The 23,484-nt window shown below is 38.6% G+C and overlaps 1 protein-coding gene across 3 annotated transcripts in view; it reads right to left on the bottom strand.

Moving 5' to 3' along the window:
• LOC135328880 (voltage-dependent L-type calcium channel subunit alpha-1C-like) overlaps positions 1–23,484 on the bottom strand; it is a 76,754-nt gene that overhangs the window by 2,550 nt on the left and 50,720 nt on the right. The window lies entirely within an intron of this gene.

The following is a 23,484-nucleotide window of genomic DNA, read 5'->3' as shown; positions in this document are numbered from 1 at the left end:
AGCTTTTTCCTCCAATTCAACCTGTTCATTTTAAAGTAATACTATCATGCAGTCATTTGTCTTGCAACAGATTCCCAACAAGAACCAACGGACAGAGAGTTTAGAAGTGCCTCCAACCAACAATCTCCAGGGAGCCAACACAAAAAAAAAATTGTCCTTCTTTTTCTTTCTTTTCTAGCCACACATTTTACAAGTTGTATTGTCTGAAAGCTCAAAAGCTGAGGCCAGTTCTCACTCCTTTATCACACAGACATATGGCACCATGCTGTGTAGTATGTGGCAAAGAACCCAGATGAGACTCTCAACTCCCCTCAGAAAAAAATGTTTTCAAGATTTCCTCAAGGTAAAATGAAATTTCAGCTGAGTTAAATGCCCTCTGTAAACAGTACACATGCATAAGCCTAAGAACAGACTGTCTAAAAGGAACACTGAAGCAGCAATGAGAACATAAAGGCAGGGCTCATGGCCTTCATGTCCTATAGGATGCTGGTGCAGGTAATTTGGGCCAACCAATCTATATATTTAGAAACTGGAACAGATTCCTTATCCTGATAAACTGATTTTGTGAGAGCCGAACTATTGAATTCAGTGCAGTAAGACTCACTTTAGAAAGCTATCACTGGCAAAAATGATCAAACCTAACAGTCAAGTTTTGCACCTATTTCAGCTTAAACTGAAGCAGTATATGCATTTGCCCAATCCTAGTACTGGAATATGTCAGGTGACCAGTTTCTTACACGTCTCTGACATTTGGAAGATCTTAGCACTACAAAAAATGAAAGTCACCCTTTCAGGATAGTGCAATTGTTCCATTGTTCCAGTAAAGACAGTTATTAAGCCACCTGTGCCTCTTCAATGAGAGTTTTTCAGCGAGTGAAATTAAAACTTCAATCATTCCAAAATGAGTGAATTTTGAAGCTTCAAACCTGCTTCCCTGGCTCTTTGTTGGAGTACACTTCAATTAAGATACGTGAGAACTTGGGAAAGATTAAATGAATTTTTGCCACAGACAACACTTTATAGCATGGCTTCTATTTTCTTCTAGAAAAGTGCAATGTAAAGTCACAACAGCCAACTTTAATTAGGAAGAACCTCTTGTTCAGATGCATCCTATTCAAGATTTAAAATCCTATTTAACTTTTTTGTGGACTTGTGAATGTGCCTGGCACCTATATTTGGGGATATGGGTAAAAGGAACTTGGAATGGTTTACAGATCTTATTCCTTCATAAGCTATAAAAAAGAAAAAAAAAAAAATTCAGTTTCAAAACACTGCCTGCCCTCAAGAAACTGTTTCCCTTACTTCTGATCAGAAAAGACTATGCTTTTCTGAATCATGTGTCTAAAGGGCGGATAGTAGAAAACCCAGTAAAAGACTCAGATCACCTTTTATTTCAAAGCAAGCTCAGTCTATCATTGTCTGTGTTCCACTTTAGATTAATGTAGAAATACGGTGTTATTAATTAGATCAGCTAGGGTCCTGCAGACTACAGGACAAAGCAAACAAAGACCACGTGACTTTCTCTTATCTGTCAATAAGACATACTAGATGAAAGACAAGTTAAATTAGGGAAACCAGCAAACCACTTCAAAGTCTTGGAGGAGAAAAAATAATTACCCAAGATGCATATTTTAAGGTTGTACATGCAATGCGAAGATATCACAGCAATGACTGTATTACAAATGAATCAGAGCAGACAGAGTAATAGAATCACATGGACAGACACTGTGCAACAGGCTATGCCCCTGCCTAGGCAGCACACAAGATTTTAAAATTCATCTCAGTGAATCACAAGGAAGGGCACGATAGAGTTAGATGTTGTTTTATGTCAGATATTGCCACAAGATTACCAGGCTGTTATAGTTTCACTACATAGCAGGAAAATCTAGAGCTTGTCTTTATTTGCTGAAAAACCTCCTAGTTACACAACTAGCCAAAGGAAGCTGATGAGTAATATCACTCTGATACGTGAAAGGGAAAGCAGAAAGAAACAAGAAATGGGAACTAGTTAAGCCACATCCCTAACATTTTCAAAGTGAGGAAAAGAGCTTTCAGAATTGCACAGACTAAGCAGATTTCCTAGCTGAAGCTGATGACCAACTGGCAGACAAACTTGGTTAGAAGTTTTCCAAGACTAAGCAAATTGCACACAGCACTACTCATGGGATACATATTTATTTTCAGACTAGTTCCAGATCCAGTTTTTCTCTTCAGCGTCCATTTGACCTCCCTACCCTGAGGCACGCTGGAAAGAAAAATAAATGGAAAATTGCTCTAACTTTTCTCCAACTCCAGCTCTTCTTTAATACTGAGCCATTACTGCGGATAAGAAAGATGTGTGTGTTTTCCAGTAAAAGCAAACTTGCTGATCCATGGCCACTGTGTTCTTATCATGAGGTCATGAAAATAGACAGCTGCTGCATTTTAATGAGGACTTCTCTGCAATTTGGGAATGTGTCAAGTTTCTCCATTATTACTGCTTATTAGTTAGATTTCACATGAGGATTCAAGTCTATGCGTTTTGACTTCGATGTGCCAGTATAGTTAAGGACACAGCTTCTGGGGGTTTCCTTGCTTTTACTTCTGCCACAATCACAAGGCCCATAATAAAGTCCTTTATCTCAAATTAACTTCAAAATATGAGTCAATAATGACAGATTTATATTCACAAATATTAAAAATATTGATTACTGATAAAGATCTGCCTGTTTTATGAAGCTCAGAGGCTGCAGACACTATCTGTACTAAATAACTAATGGCAGTGACAAATGACTTGATCTACAGACACTTTATAGAAATAGCTTAAATTAAAAAGAGTAAAGCCCAAAGAATTCCACAGAAAGTACATCAAAGAACAGAGCAAAATATTTTCAAAGACAGTATAGCCAAACTTTCAGGAATTTCTCTGGAGAATGAAACTAAGCAGAATAATCTAGATGTTTAGTATTAATTCCTAGGACATAAGCAGAACATGTCTCATATTGAGCTTGTAAGGCACCACAATAAATTCCACCTATGGCAGTCATTTCTCCCTTACCACAAAACTTTGCTGTAACCTGAGAGTTACAGTTACTGGAACTGCTATTTTCATTTTGCAATGTGGCAACTAAAACGCTTCCTTTGTAGCGGGGAAATCAGATGAAGTTCCATGATACTTAAATCACTTTAATCACATTTATTTATATGATTATAAAGCTGGAAGGTGGCCAGAAGCAGGAAAGAGATTTAGTCCCCATCCGAACAGAATCACTCACTAAAGCACTGTGATCTGCAGCAGCATCACCCAGCTAATCTCTACCACTCTTTAACAAGAATTTGTGCTGTTGACTATGTCCAGCTGGTGCATAAAACTGAAAGGTTTATGAATGCTTCTCTCTCTCTCAAGTACTTTTGTGCTATGAATCACAAATTTAAATGTTTGAATAGTAATTAAACAGAAAAGTTCATATCAACAAAAAAAACGGCTTACAAAGTCCTTGGGATAGACTTTCATTTCTGCAAAGCTGCAAAGTTCTATAACCATCTCAAATACTGAAAGAACAGAAATACGTTTCCAAATTAAGTCAGAAAAGTAACAGATAAGGTTGCTATACAACAGGAAATGAACCGTTTTGCACAAAATACACGATGTTGTAAATTTACAATTAGAACACCAAAAGAGTTACAGCAATGACTGCCAAAACCTTTATAAGTGCAAATATACATGCAACTGTCACGACATGTTAATTGATCCAAAAGCATCATTTTAAAAAAATCTAAGTGGTGACCACTCTATGTGGAAGTGGGCAAGTTAATGGGATTGCAACTTTTGAGTTTCTTGATTTCATCTAGTTATCCACAACATTGATTTTACAGGAGCTTTGCCTAGATTAATTCTTAAAAAGAAATTAGAGCTATGCCAATGCTGAATGTTACTCTTCTTTTCTCATTGCTCTATAAACATCAGAACTCTAAAACTGCAAACGTTGAAACAATGGTGTTGCACAACTGCATTTTCCCCCAAAGCACAGGAGAGGTTAGAATAGTAAAAGACAAACTCATTAAATCATATCCTAATTGATTTCAAACACTGAAAGAAAGCATATGGAAATTAGGAAGCTGGTCACACTACTAAGATCGTGTATAAGACTACCACCCAGGCACACAGGGAGTTATAGAAGGATGGAACACACACACACACACACACACACACACAAATCAGTCTATGAGGATATCTGTTACTTAGAAGAAGAATGTGGAAAACATAGGTCCATTACCAGTGGAAAATGAGCGCATTTGATAAATGATGTCAAGAAGAGTCAAGTGTTTCATGTCCTTTTTGCATCAATCTTCACTAAAGGGAAAAAAAATAAAAAAGCAAGAGCAGGTGACTAGCACAATTAATCCCAAAACAAGTACAATTTCCACCTATATTAGAAAAAGAGCAAATTAGAAAGTACTTAGGTAACTAGAGCTAGCTGAAAGCATGTACATTAAGTACTGCATCCTCAAATATTTCAGAAAGCTCTTTAAATAATCTCAAAGCTGTTGGCTGCAGTTTTGAACTCATGGAGGATGGGAGAGATCTCAGAGGACTAAGAAAGGGCAAATGTAGTCCCCATTTAAAAAAAAAAGTGAGAAAGGGGGAAAATTCAAATGCAGCTTAATATCAATTCCCAGAAAAAAATCTGCAACAAACAAGCATCAGCAAGTACTTGGAAAACGAGGAAAAGTAGCAGCAGACAGGGATCTGTCAAGAATACACTGTGTCAAAGACGACTTGATTCCTTCCACAGCAGCGCAGGAGAATTCACAGGCAGGACAGAAGCTGTAAGGTTCAGGTCTCCCGACTCCCTTAACACTTTTGCTAGGGTCTCATATGACACTTTTACAAGTGTTTACAAGTGACACTTTTACTGCTAGAGAAACATGAGCTAGAAAAAATCCTGTTGTTATAACATGCGTGCAAAGTCAGTGGATACCTGAGAGCAGTTAACGTTGGTACACAGTCTAAATAGATGCATGTGGCACACAAAGGCTCCCAGCTTCCTGCCCAGGATCTGACTCTGTTCAACATGTTCATTAATGATCCAGAGGACGAAGTGGGGAGTGGTGTTATTAAACAAGCAGGTAACTATGAAGCTGGGAGATGGAGCAAATACACTGAAGGGCAGGATTAGAATTCAAAATGAGCTTCATGAATTGGAGAAAAGGTCTTAAAAACAGAATACAGTTCAGCGGGGATAAATGCAAAGTATTTAAGCAGGATGAATCATCTGCCCAAATTATTTCCAGAAAAACCTTGGGGGTTATACTGGATTCCCAGCAGACCGGGAGTTGACATTGCCATACTGCTCGCTCCCCACAAAAGGCAATCATCGCAATGCAGTATGCGAGCAGGCATACGATCCACACAGCACGTGGAGTCACGCTTCCCTCCGGCTCCACGCTGGCAGGGCCTCGGCGGGAACGCCGCAGCCAGCTTTGGGTTCCACACGTCAGGAAAGACGCGGCTCAACTGACGCAGCCCAGGAGAGGGCAACGAGAGCAACCAAAGGCCACAAAAAGATGGGCTACGCGGCAAAGTGATGGAAGTGAGAATGCTAGAACCAGGACTCCTTCTCCCGAGGATACAAGAGGGATGACGGCATAATAATGGTCTTTAAGTTTAAGAAATACTATTTCAGAGAACAAAAAAGGGAACAATCTATGACCATACTCTCACTAAATAAGCAAGAAGTAATAGCTTTTGCAGTAAGAAAAAGAATTGAAGATACACATGGCGGGGGGGGGGGAGAAACCTTTCTAATAGTAATGACAATCAGACATGTATTGGTTGCCTGGATTGGTGGCAGTAGCTCCTGCACTCTAGGTCTTTTTGACCAGGTTAGAGAAGCATTTCTCTAGAATCACATACATGAGGCAAGATCTGTAGGAAGAAGCAGTATCTGAAGATGGTCTTTGCACAGAAAGCTTATGTACTTCTTCCATCATCATTCATCTAGCAAAAGACACCTCGCTGAGTAAGCCCTGCTTGGCTCAAACCTTTAGATCATCACAGCTCCACCAGCACATTATAAGATGTATTTAGACATGCTCATTCCTCCTACAGGAGGTGAGGGCCCTCTGACCTCTCTTCCTGTAATTTTATTTCTTTAGTTTTAAAAACTCATTCTGCAAATCCATTTTTCCAGAAGTCCTTCAGTATCTCAGGACAGTAACAACTAGCCACACACAAAGTTTAAAACCTTGAAGTGAAATAACCCAGCTCATTTGTATGAGAAAACAGTCTTTTCTGGAAATCCTTATTAAATTCTCAGTGTACATCCCTGGAAATTTCACCTAGTGAATGCAGGAATGCACTCTCATAAATCTCACTTTCTTTAAAGCATGACTTGGACATTTTTTCTTATTTGCCTATTTAAAATAGTTGACATGACACACATTCTGGCAGAGTTAACTTCTAGAGTGACATTTTCCCTCCACCCCACCCCCCAAAAAAGAAGATTTTCCTGAAGGTAATATGCAAGTAGAAATAGGAGTTATAATGAAAGCCGGACTGCAACCTGAACCACAGCTTTTGCTATAACAAAATTTATAACATACACATACACTTTTAAACATTATGTCAAACTAAAACTCAGCATGTAGTTGTTAGCCCAGATAAGAGAGTTAAAGAATTTTTGCTGTAAATTGTTTTGGGGTTTCAGAACACACACATAAAAGATACATGAGTTAAGACAGTTCATTTGCCATAGTTGAGACTAAACATTTTTTTAAAACTAAACACAAAATCTTATTCAGGAGTTACGCTTCATTTGCAACTAGAGCTCTTTGTTTTTCTTTATATCCCTCCTCCAAACAGCGCTTCTTTTGCTGCATGCCATTAGCGTAAGAAGATGTAATGAGCTACCACCAGTGTGAAAAAACGAGTCCGCTTTGATGAAGAGAGCAAGTGCAGAAATTCCCCTCATTTCAAGTAATGAATGTCTCTAAGTTAAATATTTACACTTGAAAATTAACTATGGACTCGGCATGGTAAGTTTGCAAAACTTTGCCAATGTTATGTAGATTTTGAATTTTCTAAGGGACAAACTTTTTTTCTGTATTGGTACAACATCTAGGAGAACTGAACCTTTTTCATCGGCCAGCGATCCGAGGCCCAATAGGAATACAAAAAATAATAATTCCTTATCAACATCAGAATAAATCATTGGTCAGCTCTTCCCTTCAGGGTCACTGCATATATAGTCTTCTCCATGCAAAAATATCTTGTTTCACCAGAGCACGCTGGAAATTTGAGGCATCCTGATAAGATGCTTCCTCCATATGCACTCTCCTAGACACGCAAAAGATTTAGGCATGGAAATACAGATTTCTGTCATTTCTCTCCAAGCGCTGGTGAGCTCTTTAAGATTGCTCTCAGGCGCACATGCGTGTGCACAAGCAATAATACAATTGATCCTTTTGGCATGCAACCTGTCCACACTATGGAATAGTGAAGTCGGGCATAGGAGGACCCTGGTTTAGCACGCCTTGACACCACTACAACTAACAGGCCATTTATGCAGTTAGCTGTCCTATTTGGGAGATACCAACGAATCTGAACAAGGTCTGATAGACCTGAACAAAACCTGTCAAATCTGCATGGAAGTATTTTGAGAGCTATGATTGGCCTTACAGGATAAACATATGTCCAGTAAAACCAGAGATTATGAGCTGGCAAGGTTCTTCCAGCATCATATTCCCATATGATACAGTTTGCCATCTTTTGATATGGGAAGGAAGGAAAAAAACCAAAAAACACAGAATAAGGAATGGTGTGACTTAGAGTATATGCTCTTTCATACTCCAGAATAGCTACATGTTATTTTTCCATGAATCCAGCTAGTCAAAGAACCATTTTACCACGACTTTTGTTTGCATTTAGTCATGAAACATAGATATGCCCCTTAAAATATATATATGTCAATGAACAAACATTGGATTCACTACATTATTGCTATAAAATCAGTAATTTAATCAACAAAAGGATGAGCTGAAATTATATTTAATTTCTTCCTGATAGTCTGTATACTTTATTTGAAAACTGAGCTTCTGATACACACGTGCAAAAAACCCCAGCACTATGGCCAGATGTAAAACCAGAGTCTTCCATTGTCAATCTCTGATAAGATCTCTCTTTTCTGTTTGAAAATGCCGTGTTTTTCAATGAACACGATTCAGATTTTTTTTTTTTAATAAAAGAAATGATCTTGTACTTGAAATAAAAGCAAATTATATTCTTACCGACTGGCTAGTTTGTTTTCTATGGCTCAGTCTACAATGACACAAGTGATAGAAACTCCCCCATGCCCCTTCTAATTAGCGAAGTGATAACAAGTTAGCATCTGTGATTTCACAACTCCAGTGCTCCTTCTTCCATTTCTCTAGTTTGTATCCTTCCATTCTGAAAGGAAGGAAAATGGAACAGTGCAGTCTGATCTGCCTCCTTCACCCAAGAGGTGTCTGGTCAAATCTCATTGGAATAATCTGGAAAGCCAGGCGTTAGCAAATCCTCAGGAGGTCCCCCCCCCAAAAATCCAACTACCTCCTGACTTGCTCTTCTGCAATTTGGCTGCGACTGCGTGCTCAAAGAAAAGAGAAGACATCCAGAACTAGACGAGGAAAGAAGTGCTCTGTCCAGGAAGGAGGTGGGGAAAAAGCAGTAAGCCTACTAAAATGTTAAACCTCTTCCCTCCACTCCAAGGCAACTCTTTAATATGAAAAGTTTGGCAATTGATGTTGATATCAGGAGAGCCAGAGGAGTCTATAATATAACCCTCTGCACTAAAAATTCTACTAAGAGAGAATTGTACTAGGCTGTTGGTGAGGGGAGCCTGATTCCCTTCGAAGGACCCACATTTTCTTGTAGCTTTCGAGCTACAAGAAAGAAAGAAAAAAAAAAAGCACACAAGAAAACCCACAAGTAAGCCTTCCAGGTTTCTTGAGACACGTTTCGGGTGGCACCCAGACTCAGCTCTCTGACGCCGAGCCAGAGAACGCTTTCCTTCCTTTCAACCACGGCTCACTGAAGCAGTCACGAAAACGCAAAAATAGCAACAGAGGACTAGTGATGTAAATATCCTTTTACTAACAACAGTATTTGCATTCATCTCAAGTAAGCCTGAGAGAACCCGATTAGCTATGGATTTGAAGGAACAGCTAGTAAGAGGTTTTTATGCAGTGCTGTAGTTCTGCTGGGGTAACACAGTCTTCCACAGAATGCAAAGCACAACGCATTTCTAACACCAAATGGAATATAAATTAAAAAATGATGTTCTTCACTTGTAGCAGTTATAGATGCATGTCTCATGCACTATACATCTATTTAAAGTCTTTCAGGGTGCCTATTGTTACAAAACTCTCACAGTAGCATGTGCTAATAGGTGTATACATGTCACGGTAAGTGTCTTGGAAGAACATGATACTTCTTGGGACAAACTCCAGGCACAGATCCTCGAATGAGGTGGCCTCGAGAGAGCTTTCTTGCTTAAACATATCTTTTTGCTTTCATCTACAGTAAATATAGTTACCATAATAAAGGGCACTGGATCAAAACATACATGGCAAAATTTCCTTTACTCCAGTGAAGTTGCTCTAGAGACCAACTCAACAGACTGAATTCTCCCTGACAAACTTGTCAACTTAACAGCTCATCATTTTCTTATTGGTGAATAATGATCACTCTTCATTTAGAGAGTAAACAAAATATACCTATCTTAAAAGTAATAAGGCTCATAAAAGTTAAAAATAGTCTTTAATGTATTAGATGGGTCTCCAAATTCCCTAAGAATGCACAATGGGGTAGAAATCAATACACAAAAAGAGAGACACCGTATGTAATTTGCCTCACCTTACTCAAACCATTTTAAAATAAGGATCTTGTCTAAGCTCCCTCTATAGCCAGCGCAGTAGACAATTCATCCCCCTCTTAAAACAGTTGTGCAAAATACAAAGGAAACCAGCCGCCAGAAGTGCCAATCTTAAAAAAAAAGTCTGATATGCAATTAAACTTCAGTGGATAAAATGAGATGACATGACTCCTACCTGTATGTGGGGAGCACATGCATGCACATGTGTTTATGTATTAGGTAAAGAGCAATTCTGTAGCTGCTTTTGTGCAAAAAGCACATTAGATGTTGTTTCCTATTTTGGCCCAAACCACATGGCAAAAATCTGGAAAATACATACAAATGTATGATATCTAAATAATTCAAAGCCTGCCATTTCAATGGTTCTTCATTCTATGAAGTCAATCACGTTTCCTCCACAACTTAAGCTCTTCTCAGTCAAGAAATGGAAGTCTCTTCACAGTTGCATCAGGTAGATGACGGGTTGCATCAGGTGGAGGATTGCCAGAAAGCACAGAACAGACCCCTCTAAATAGGTCTACATCTGATGGTACATCTACATACAAAGATGGTATGAATTTGAATGAAGAGAGATCTAAAAAAACCCTCTATATCATTCAATTCTAAACACAGATCAGCACTGATAAACAATACACAGTGCAAATTCTTTCGGCTTCACAGGCTGAGATTTTGGCTTCCTCTTGCTGTTTATGGGGTCAGTGCTCAGATGCACAAGCCCAGGCAGCAGGCAGAGTTTGTAAGAAAGGGCTTAGCAAGCGTATAAAAAGAAAGCATACTTCTATCCTTCCTCTGCATAAGTACCCCCTGCCAGCCCTCCCAATGGTGATAGCTATATTAGGAAGCCGTTAATCCACAATTTATCATAGAATAATTTAGTTTAAAAAGGACTCTGGAGGCCAGCTGGTCCCTGCCTCCCCTCTGTCTTTGACCCCTCATTCAATGGTGGCAGATTTCAGCACCCCTCTGGCTACCCAGCACCTACTTGCACTACTACCGTCTCTGAGGCTGTGGCTAGGGGCGCAAGGACTACACCCCCAAACCAACGTACAGGAATGAGCAAGGCTTTACGCACAAGCTTGTATTAAAGCATTTCTCTTTCAAAGAGCAAAGATAGATTGCTTAGCTTGCAGGATCATCAGTCATTCTTGTATGCAGGCTTTTATCCAGTCATCTAGTTTTTAAATGCACTTTCTAGTCAGTGTCACACACGTTGCCCTATCATAAAATATGGATAGCTTTTCATTTTTCCTACATTTCTCCAAATACACAAGGTTTTAATATCTTTTACTTTCCTGATAGCTATTGAATCAGATTTCTTTGCTTTCTCCATAAGGCTGATTGCATTAACATTCAGAGCAGTGCTCCTAAACTCCATTAACTTTTAAGATTAAATCAACTTTCAGATGCATTCCTCTTGGGTAAAATAAGCTTGGTCTAAATTTTCAAAAGTGACTACTGCTTTTAGAGGTGTCAGGTATTGCGCATACAAGAAAATAAAATATATCTAATTTTCAGAGGCATCTACTACACTATACTTGCAAAAAAGACACCTGTAAATTATATCATTAGCACCCACACAAAACAGAGACACCTAAAAACTATATTTTTCTTTTGAAAATGCAAAACTTAGAATTTCCTTTAAGCTGCATTTACCTAATGTTTAGATTATGCATGCATCATCCTAATAAATTAAAGATGCACTACCTTCTTGAAATGCAGTCAGTTTCAAAGGAGAACGTGTTAAAAGATGTTTCAAGTGTCAAAACTGACTTTAATTTCATTTGTTAATCTTAGTCTTTTAACAGTCACATTTTTCTATTTTTAAAATGTGATTTTTCCCTGCTGCTTGGAGCAAGACCAACAAAACATCAGAAAAAAAGCAACTATAGGGAAAAGTTTGGAAACCAACTATGCGAGAAGTTCTACTAAATCTAAAATATTGGGGGGGATGACAATGACTTATTTTCACTTGATTTTAGTAATCCAATTACAGTAATCTTAGTTTTAAATAATTTTATATCAGAAAAAAGGTATTCAAACAGGAGGGAGCTTTTTAACTTAGTGCTGGAAAAAGATCACGCAACAAATGGCAAAATTCGAACTGAAGAAGAAAAAAAAAATGCTGCCTCAGTCACATCACTATTTTCTTTCATCCACAGCATCTCAAGAGGATGTTCCACATGCAACAGACTCTGCAAATCAGGAAGAGAAAGGCAGCCCTTTCACTTGGGAACCTCCATTACAACAAATCCACGGAAAATTACTAACTGCATGAATATAAACCGTGATATACAACAACAGGCTTGAGTTTCAAATTCAGGGTGACATCAAAAGGCAGCCTGAAAAAAAATGCACTCCTATTCAAACTAGGCGTACTTAATGTAGAGGCATTGCAACATTAACATATATATTTACAGTCAATTTGCACAGAGGAAAATAATTTTATGGAATTGTCTGAGTATCTAAAGCAGTATGTTCTGCCTCTAACATGCAGACATTTCTCCAAAGTACTTTTGTATTTACTGGTATCCACTTGGAAAGTGTTCAGAGTCTGAATATTAAGCATGTGTGATACTCAGATGCAAAAACAAGCACTCTTGACTTGCTCTGCCAATTTCCAACCTAAATAAGGCCCTAAATCAGAAGGTTGCTACTGTAGCAGAAAGAAGAAAAGTACAGGAAAAACTGTGTGGTCACTGGAGGCAAATGCAAAAGATAATAAAAGGTGGGAAAATTTAGCAAGACAACCTTTGTGAGCACTTTTGAGAAAAAACAGTGTCTGGCTTGCATCTTCTGTTGAGCACTGTAATGTGTAACCCTGAAACAGTTATACAAACTATACCCTAAAACTGTCTAAACAAACATTATTAACCAGCTTCTCTGTGACCTTTTCTGCAGTAAATGCAGACAAACGTTTGAGACAGTCTTTATAGATTCTTTCTAAAAATATAAAATCCTGTTTATATAAAAGCAGATTCATTGATCATTACTGAATTTACACATACCAGAAAAAAGGTGGCAACAGCAGACGCAGAACAGGTTTGTAGAACACTTGCTTAGAAGCTGGTGGCCAATATTTATGCTTATTTATGATACCACAGAGGTAGTACTCCAGCCGCTGGTCCCACCTCCATCTTTTCTACAGTTCTCAGATCGCACCGAAGGCGGTGGAAGCTGAGGCTTCTCTGTACCTTTCTTGGGGTGCTCTGCACTTTCTAGGATCAGCTTCACAAAGAGGGCAAGCAATTTTCCACAAACCGTTCACTTGGATAATATTTGAACACCAATTGAGAGATTCTACATTTCTACTGCTCATCAGGAAGGAGTCGTCCGGCCCGTTTACCAGGGAGGACTGGGCACCTCTAATCACCTCTGGAATTTCTGCACCAGTGTCGTGGCCTCTCTGCTTGTAGGCAGAGCTCAAATGCGAGCGAGTTTCTCTTGCAAGACTGAGATTGTTTGTCTTGACACCCAGTTGGCTGGATCTAAGGAACAGTCACAGAGTAAGCCACCACACAGATGACATGGACTTTGATATGGACTATCTGCAAGTCTAAAAGTCCAGGTAACATGTTGTATAGACAAAGTCACAGCACTGTTACAGAAGACAGAATTACAGTTTCCAGTTTTGGGATCTACACTTCAAAAAGAGTAACAGAGTAAAGTACTCAGAGAAAGAGGTACAACAAAATATAGAGTGGAAAAAATATTTTATAATGAGGAAGTAAAGACACATCAGTTATTTAGTCTTACATAAGAGATGGTTTTTTAAAAAAAAAAAAAGTAACTACAATTTACCAGCATGAGCATAAAAAAGTTTGATACCAGGTGACCCTTTAATCTAACTGAAAAAAACCTTTATGAGATGAAATACTTGGTAGCTGAAACTAAGCAAGCTCAGATATCTCATAAGGTATACACTACTGACAAGGGTGCCTAACCACTAGAAAACTTAACTGTGCAATGTCAGGGGTCACTTTAACTTTGGGTCTCCAAATCAGGGGCCTGAACATTTTTCTAACGTCCATGGTGTTTTGGTGCTCAGGCAGAAAGATTCAGAAACTGCTGGGGGAGATTCTTTGGCCTGCTAGATGTCCCTCCTGCCCTTAAAATCCATTATCCACAGACAGCAGGAAACAACACAATTACAATAATATTTAAAATACATCACTTGGAAATCTACCTCTAAAATAGTATCTTTTGCAACATATCTAGGCCTGTAGCAAGACAAATCCAACATCTGCACACATAGACTGGGGATCCCCGTTGTTGTCCTTATTGCAAGTTATTTGCAGCACAATGGTTTAATCAGAAAACTAGTGTTACAGAAACAGTTACGATATTTTAAGTAAATTACTCCCACTTAAACCTATACATTTCCTGAAACATTCTCTTGTCTCAGCTTTTGAGTCATTGTATCATCACCAGGCACTGGCAGTAAAAGAGCATTCAAAAGCAAATGGTGAAATGACAGAAAGCATCATAGACAATCCTATGCAAAATTACAGAATAGCTTTCCATAGAAGCATTGCATATGCTTGTGATTTCTACAGAAAGTTTAAACCGGAAGCCACTGATGGGAAACACTGCGATTGTATTATTAGTGGAAAACTCCCTTCACTTTCCATTTTCAAAATTCAAATTTTGAATCTGAAACCAAAAAAATTGAATCATTACAGAGGCATCTCACAATAAAGAGCTTACTCCAGGAAAGACAAGTGTCATCTGCAGATGACAATTTCTGTGAGCAGAATTTCCTGCTGATGCTTTTCAGGAAGTTATAATGGTTGTTTCACATATCATAGCTGCCACAGCACACCCCTTCTCCCAGGCCAAGGCAGGTGTTCTGTCACTATATTACTTATGTGGAGGGTAAGGCAATAAAGTCAAGGCTATAAATTCTGTGAAAAGAGGCTCTGAAGAGATAATAAGCTGATACATAAGGAATTCATGTTCCTGCTTGGGGCAGTGAGGGAGGAAGAAGTTTCAAAAAGATACGTGATTCTTGATGTCTTTGCAAAATACATTAAGTTTCAAAAAGATACGTGATTCTTGATGTCTTTGCAAAATACATTATGTTGAAGTAAACACAAGTATCACCCAAGTATCACCCTTTGTTTAGGGCAACAAAAACTTGCCCTGCCGAGATGGTTTAACCTTTTCTCCTTATGTCACCAGAATGAAATCCCTTCCCGTTCCTTTTCAGGGCGCACCCTTGGCTAGACGGCTCTCCTTCGGGCTGGACTCTCACCACCAGCACTTTGCCTGATACTCCAAGCTGTGGTAGGCAGAAGCCAGTTTTCCAATGTTAAGTCAATGAGACCAAATGAATTTTGCACCTTGATATATCTTCCCTTTGGGACCCTGTTACAGTATACGTTTGCAATGATTCAAAAGCAGCACTGTCAAAAAACAGGCATGCTGTATTTTTTTCAACCCAAAAGCACAAAGCACACAAACCAAAGAGTTGATGCAAAAACTCTCTCTACATCGTTATTACCTAATTGTTAATCTTTCCGTGTGAATTGTATACATTCCAGTTGGCCCTGCTAACTACCCTCTCTAGCTAGGGGAAGCATATTGAACCAATTACAGCATGACTTCTCTGATGCTGTGCGTCTTCCAGCATGCTCATCATCTCTTGCTGACACTGCCTGAAAAGCCCCGGCTCCTTCCTGAGGCTACCTACTTTGTGTTCCCAATACTCTCCAATTGTAAACATAGCCGGGGGGGGGGGGGGGGGGGGGGGAACATTTTCACCCCAGATGGAGACAGATAGGGATATTCCTCAAGAAACAGCTTCCCCAGACTTCCTAAACGTCTCTCCCCTGAGTTACTGTTTCTCCTGTCATACTTGTTTGCTTTAACAAATCCTTTCATTTAATGGTATGCATTCAGGCAGAAGTATACATTTAACATACGCATTCACACAGGTCATCTGAAGGACAACATACTTAAAAAATAGCATAGGCACATAACTCCTTTCTTCACCATATACTTGCATTGTCAACAACCAAAATTAGCAATGCATACATGCAGAAGGTGGAATTCATTTCACTAGTTCTAGCAATCGAAAAGCTGGCATTTAGTCTAACTTAGTCATCAAAGTTCTCTCTGTGCAGTCAAGGCAGTTAAGTACCTCCAGGAAAGCACTTCATCCCACTTATCTTAGATACCTATCATGTTCAGCGGCCATGCCTGCCTTCCTCTCCACTGACTACAGATGGAATATAGATGATTAGCTGAGACTAGACACTTCTAGACACCTACAGTGAGGCAAGACAAAACCTATGCCAACTGATTCATTTTACTATATGAGAGAATGACAACTTGAAAACATGTCTCTAAAAGCCTTTATTGGATACCTTAAGAATGTCCAGAGCTAAGCTCTTCCCATTGTAAGCAGGTGACCTGGATCATAAAATCCTATAGCCCATCTCTCTCTCAATTCATATTATTCTATTTCTTTCCAAATTTTTTATAATACAGCTAGATCCCTTCCAATGACTGTCACTTATTTGTTCTGTTTGTCCTTTAAGCAAATTACACCTCTGCCTATATTTACACATATAAACACCCAGGGCAATTGCATACATCTCCGAGACATTCTAATGACTCCAGAAGGTAAAAAATGTCTTTTTCCAACTATGTGGACACAAAACCAAAACTACCAATGCCCTGTAACATACTCACTGCAAAGACAGCAGATAAAACCAGAAGTCCCTATATAGCTAGGTTTCTATTCAAGCCCCAGTGCAGTCTACTGATAAGTGTGTCTAGATGGAGATGGAAAGAAGACAGGGGCATAACTCCCTCTTACCCATTAGCACCAAGCACGCTGCATGCACACTATGGGCTACTGTGTGCAGTCCCCCATTAGGTAACACAGACCCTCCTGCACTTGTTCGTCTCTGTCCATTCTTTGCCTCACCTACCACTTGTCAGATCCTTGAGAGACTTCAAAACTTGGTGACCAAGGATGAAATCCTCATTCTAGCAGAAAGACAGAAGTTACCATCTCCCTAGCTTTCAACTAAAGACACTGTCCACAGGCCAGCGAACTGGTCCCTTAGTTTATCTATCCTACCAGAGGCCCACCTGGTCATGAAGTAAAAGATGTCTACCTCTATGTGCAGAAGGTGAGAGAACAGTCTCCTTTCCTATCAGACTCACATTTGCCCATGGTGATATCTACATAAACATACAAGAGAAGCACACTTAATCACTACAACTGACCTGCAAGAGCGAAACCATACACATCCTGAAGATCAAGTACTGATCTTCAAATTGCTGAACATGACAAATAACAAGGTGAGAAGATGACAAAGTTTACAGATACCATGAGAGATGACCAGACTTTACCGTTAATTGAAGTGAAGTACTAGGGACATTTTGGGGAGTACTGTAAGGTCAACAGTGCCTAGGTAACTGCATCAGTAATGCCACATAAGGCCAAAATTGCCCAGGTATCAATGTCAGAAACACCAAACTTGGCTATAGATGTAGCAAAACTGGGACCATTAGGGAAACAGTAAGTAGGGGTGTTTTTTGTTTATTTTGGAGAGGACTGGGGCAGAGAAGGGAGGTACAAAGGCAGTAAAAAAGGAGGGTCAAAAGCAGGAAAAAGCATAAGCTATGCATGTATGGGACCACAGCTGTCTGAGGACACCTCTCAGGAGCCCTACACTTCATCACAACGCTGGAGTAGGACAGCAAGCTAACCCCTTTTTTTGACCATACCACAAGAGTCAAACCTGCTTCTGCAGTCAGGAGGACTGGGGCTCAGGGTGCTTTCTCTGGCTTGCCAGGGAGCACCTAAACAGATGGATTGAGCATCCTGGTATCACCATGTCATCAAGCCTGGAACAGGCACTGACATCAGCAACTACCCAATGCTTCATAACACTCATCTCATTAAAATTATATGCTAAATTAATTTCTTCAACTGCATTTCCCAAAGTAATATCTTCACATAAGCACAACATCTTATTTTAAAAAAATATCAATTTTGAAAGCCTACCCAGCTGGCAGGTTAGGAAGAGTAATAAAACGTTTAACATTTGGGAGACATCATTACTACAGCGATGATGACCATGTAAATATATAACAACATAAGTAGACAACCTCCTAGAAAACATTTCTTTGCCAGCCTTCCGAAAGAAAAGTAGAGCCTTTGCTGAGATACGATAGGCTTTCTGGAAGCCCATATCCTAACATACAAATAAATTAAAATACTGTCTGATCCTCCAAATGTTCGTACTCTAGCCTCTACATTAATCTTCCAGCTAGCACTTGATGACTTGTCAGATCTCTCTGTTCCAGGCTTTGTAGCTGCGGAAGCAGGTTTAGATCCTTTCTATGACTGTTATTAAAAAAAAACTAGCTACATGAACTACAGGTTTAAATCCCAAGATGACAAGTTGAGCTTTCCATCTTCCACAGTAATTCTATCTTTAAATAGTACTTTTAAGTAGTATTTCAACACCAACGTTGGGAGACAAGTACTAAAATTCACCAATGTATGTAAGCTCATCCAGATGGCTTAATCATTCCTTTTGAAATATCAAAACACCACTGATAGGCACTATAAGAATATGTTTCCTGCTCTCTGATATTTGTAGAACTAGCTTCAAATACAATTTCCCCATTCATATTTCTGGTAAATAATGCACCATATAGTCTTACTGAATGCATGCCTAAAACCTTAACAACTTTCAATCAAACCCATCTCCGTATTCTGCACACTAATGTGCTCCACGATAAACCACCTTAAAGCACAAGTGTTCGGGGAGGGGGGGGCACTTAAAATGCAAAACCTTAAAAAAATGCATACCTCAAAATAAAAATAAGAATGTATTCTGGGGAAATATTACCAAAATCAAGGCAAAGCAAAACAACAGCAAAGTTCTCAACAAGAATGCTACACAAAACCAATAGAAAACTCCTGACAAATATGTACCATCAAATTTGAAGAACTTTATATTTATTTCAGTATGTTTTGCATTAAGTCAGCAGGCTGTATGTTCTAGTCAAATAAATTCGATTAACAGAAATACTGTAAGTTGTGTAATGTACATTGCAAATTACAAGCAGATGATTCAGAAGATGTCCAAGCACAGTGTTTCTTATGAAACAGTGAAAGTTGCCCTCCCACAGTTCAAAAGGTTTTGAAATGTTTTGTTGGAACTTTTCATGCTTTAAAATCTGATCCTTTTCAAAGAGCTTCAAGTTTGACCGTGTGCTAAGACACTTTCCTAGAGATTCTACAAATTGCCTGTAGAGCTCTATGCTCATGGCTTCTGAAGACTGATATCCAGCTTCTTTTGTTTTGTTTTTTAAAACAGGAAGTTGTTTTTAGAAAATGCTGGTAGCAAGTACCTCATTATTTTCTGCTGGCTTCTGTTATGCATGCATGTATGCGTGCATGGCAGCTTTTATCACTGCATATGAATTAGCACACAAGTTTTCCTCTCTTATGTCCTTCCTCTACACCCTCCGCTTTCAAGCGGATAACAGCCTTCAAGTCATGTTCATCTTAATCTTTCCCTCACTTATTTTTGACTTTTGCTATAATGGCCAAATTTACAAGAGATACTGCCTTTATCCCAGTCACTAGTATGCCACTCCATTTGCTTTCAAATACAGAATTTCTCTATTTCTCTTTTGGTCACAATGTAAATCCAAAAAACAAATTAAGGAACTAACTTCAACATAGTCCCTCCTAAACTTCCCAGGAATTCAGGATTTCTCCATTTCTGATTTAAGCAATAACTTTATCATATTTAACTGATAACAGTCAACAACTTTCTTCAAAGAAAACTGTAGAGAAATGTGTTTGAAAGCTCTGCACAGGACTACTACATCCTAAACACCTATCAGCAGTAACAAGTATTTCACATTCACAGGACTCGGGCAAATGAGCCAAAGCCAGTGAGATTCAATGTGACAGACAAAAAGTATTAGATTCATATCATTTAAACTATTCATTGATTTAAGAATTCAATTTTGGCACTCACTGTGCCAACACTAACTGATGTCTGTGCATCTCAGGTTTTGCACTTAAAAATTTAATTTAGCTGAAAGTGATGTAAAAATTGCACATAATGCACTCTTCCCAGTGGCTTACGAATACAAGTCATACAGAAGCTCCATTCAAATCAAAATTAAACCTGATCAATTTCAATTTTCACTGAATAAATACATTTTACTTCTCACTAAAGGCACCAGTTTGAACTTAAATTACACCTGAAAATACTCTGTGCACATATACAATCTATGAATCAGCAATAATAGGTGGTTTAACTATCACTTAGGGAATTTCAGCACACAGGTGCTGAAATTTTCCTCTCTACACAAGTCTATTTGTATACAAGTCAGGAAAGTAATGAACGCTATGGATTTCCTCTGTTTTCATAATGATACTTGGGCTTATTTGACTTATTGACAGCAAAGTTAGCAAATTATGTCAGATGCATCCAAACAATATCAGACCCCTTGACACTTAGCTAAATCTAAGCTTTTAATATTTACACCTATGAGTCTGAGTGGAAAATACAGCCTCTTGTGAACTATATGAAAGCTATAATATAGAAATAACAGCAAAGTTTGAGGCTGTGCATCAGTTTCAATTTTCAACTTCCTCACATTGCCAATCAGTATCAGACTTAAACATAAAATTCAATATATTACGCAGCATATTTAAGGGTAACATTTTTCCACTATCTTCAACAAACACCAAAATTAACTCTTCAATTCACTTGAATTCCATTGCCTCTCACATGGGCCACTGTAGTAGTTCCATATCTAAAATTCATGAACTCTACTGCTCACAGCCACATATAAGACAAGTTTCAATTCCAAATTGTTATTGTTGTCAATAATGCATGAAGCAGAAAGAATATAACAGGTACCTAAGAGAGTTGGACTGACTTGCAAGAAAAGAGGTATAGGTAGCCTTTTCGTATATTTAAAAGCATATTTTGACTGACAAAGTGCAAGCTGAATATCACATGCACAAAAAAATACTAAAATAAAAAATGGAGAAATTTTAAAAATTTTTACTTCTATCTGGCCATATTGAAGAGTGGAAGTCTTTTTTTCTCCTTTAGAATAAAGAATCTGAAATCTGATCAGTAACATGAATTTGTTCCTACAATGCCTGTAGGAAGAAATGTTGAGTTAATTACTCAATTAGAGCATATTTACTTTGTAATTATAATGTCATGTTCAGTCATTTTAAATTGTTTTTTCCAAAATACCCAAAGGCAACTATCCACATCATGGTCTGAAAACCTGAAAAATTTAAGATAAATAACAATACCATTTAGAGAAGCATATTTTAAAAGTATGATACAGCATCTTTTAAGATTGGACAGATCTTAGATAATATTTTCATTGAAACAATTAACTCTAAGATTTATGTACAAGATGCAGAGAGAGTTCCCATGGGATCAGCCAGAGTTTTGGTCTCATTTCTGGGTCTGTTCTGAAAAATCGTTAAATCTCCAGTCACCCTTCAGAATGACTTAATTTTCATTTTGTATCTCTTACCAAAGGAGCAAAATTTTCCTTCGACATACCTGTGCTGGCTTAATCTGTTGCTGCCCAGCTCATGGCATTGATTAATTCTATGGATTTCTTTCATTTCCTTATGGGTGCCAGGATAAATAACTCCTTCCAGCTAAGGCTTTAACTGGTACTCTGATAACTCCTCCCAACTGTTAAAAAAGATTAAACTTCCCCACCTGTTTTAACAGATTCTGATTGTTTTACGTGCCCAGAGAGCCACTGAGATTTAGAGTATCATATCAGAGATTAAAACAAGTTATTTACTCAAATCCAACATAAAATCATTCTTTGAATACCTATATAAGCTCCTACCATTCCACAGAACATCCATTAGCACTTATCTCAATTGTCTTAAGTCAGTGGGGAGCAGGGTCTAAACAGAAGCCAGGACCCCCCAGTTTTATGTGTGGGTATATATAGCCCCACAGTAGTTAGATTCAATGGGATATTTGTAAATTATAGCAGGATTCATCTATTGGCCTGATGCATTCACAGGTATTGAAACATTACAGTGAATTGCCTAGAGATTTCTGCTGCCTCATCACTGTCAGTGCTGGTCACTGCCTCCATCCACAATTCTTCAGGAGAACTGTTGTAGCACAGCGCAGGGACACAATCCACTTACAAACTCAGGCTGTCTATTGGAATAATTGAGGCTCCAGGCTTGTCTCTTCTCACCTTTGAATTATGCTAATATAAAACCTTCAAAAATAATCTACTCTGAAAGTGGTGTGAGGCATTGAGGCCAAAGTCCCTCAGGCCCTCCATCCAGAGGCTTAAAAAAAAAGAAAGAAAAAAAAAAAAGAAAATTAAGTACAAAAACATGGTTGCAGTTCAGCTATTGGCTGGCATATGTAAAATAGCCCTCAACCTTTAAATATACAGATTTAAACATACAGATTAGATAGTAAGAAAAACTTTTTTTTTTCCCCCTCTCCTTAAAACCATGAGGGTGGTTAAATACTGGAACAAGTTGCCAGAAGAGGCTGTGAAATCTCTGTCCTTTGAGGTGTGAAAGACTTGACTGCATTTGGCCTCCAGCAACCTCATCTAATTAGACCCGTTTTGAGCAGGGGACTGAACGAAACCATCTCTGGAGGCCCTTCCACCCTAAATTATGATTCTGTGATTCTATTTAATCTCCACTCCTTAGGCATGCAATTTTTCACAGTGAAATGTGTACCAGTAAGGGCAGCATCTCAAAATCATCCCTCCTAGGAAGGATGACTGTGAAGATGATACATGGGGCAGACCAGTATCAAAGCCGTTACGAGTGGTTTTCCCTCAATCTAAACTTCTTCTAGGGACGAACCATACTAATAACCTCTCGATTGCAGATCAGAATAATTTGTCTTTATATGTGGACACATGCCAACGTGCCAAAATAAAGACAAAATAGGATTCCATCCAATCTTCTATCTTATACCCATTAATCCTTTCTCCTTGTTTTTTTGTTTTGTTTTGTTCTTTTCAACAATCCAAACTATACAAACTACTAATTTTACATTTATGTTTCTGGTAGAAATGCAGCAAGACCTTCTGTTCTGGATATCTATATACACCGCACAGGGATAACTACAGCTCTTCTGGTCCAAGGCAAGCTACTCTGACTCGCTTTCAAGTTCATTACAAAATTTATACTGCCGCCATCATTACACCTCCCTGCCCATGCAAACAGATAGAAGCCATTTCAAATATTCTTTAGGACACAGATTCATATATAGTACAGACTTCCCCCTCATTTATTCCATGCCAGTTCTGCAATACCAATACGTGCTCTTGTGACCAGGAGTTTTCATCACTGTTTCAGAGCTCCCAGAAGTACTGCTTTACCACCTAAAACTAGTGCTGACACTTTGATACACCTGCTTTCTGGTGGAAGCACTATATGCCCATTGCCATGTCCTCTCTTCTGTGCACAGGGGACCAACTCCAACTTCCCGTCTCTTAGGAAAAAAGGGAAGGAAGAGGAACAAATCCTCGAGTAGCATGAGTGCACAATGTCTCATTTATGCCAATAAAT

This window comes from Dromaius novaehollandiae, chromosome 1 (genome assembly GCF_036370855.1).
Source record: "Dromaius novaehollandiae isolate bDroNov1 chromosome 1, bDroNov1.hap1, whole genome shotgun sequence".
Taxonomy (NCBI): Eukaryota; Metazoa; Chordata; class Aves; order Casuariiformes; family Dromaiidae; genus Dromaius; species Dromaius novaehollandiae.
This window is presented reverse-complemented; position numbering and strand designations above follow the sequence as displayed.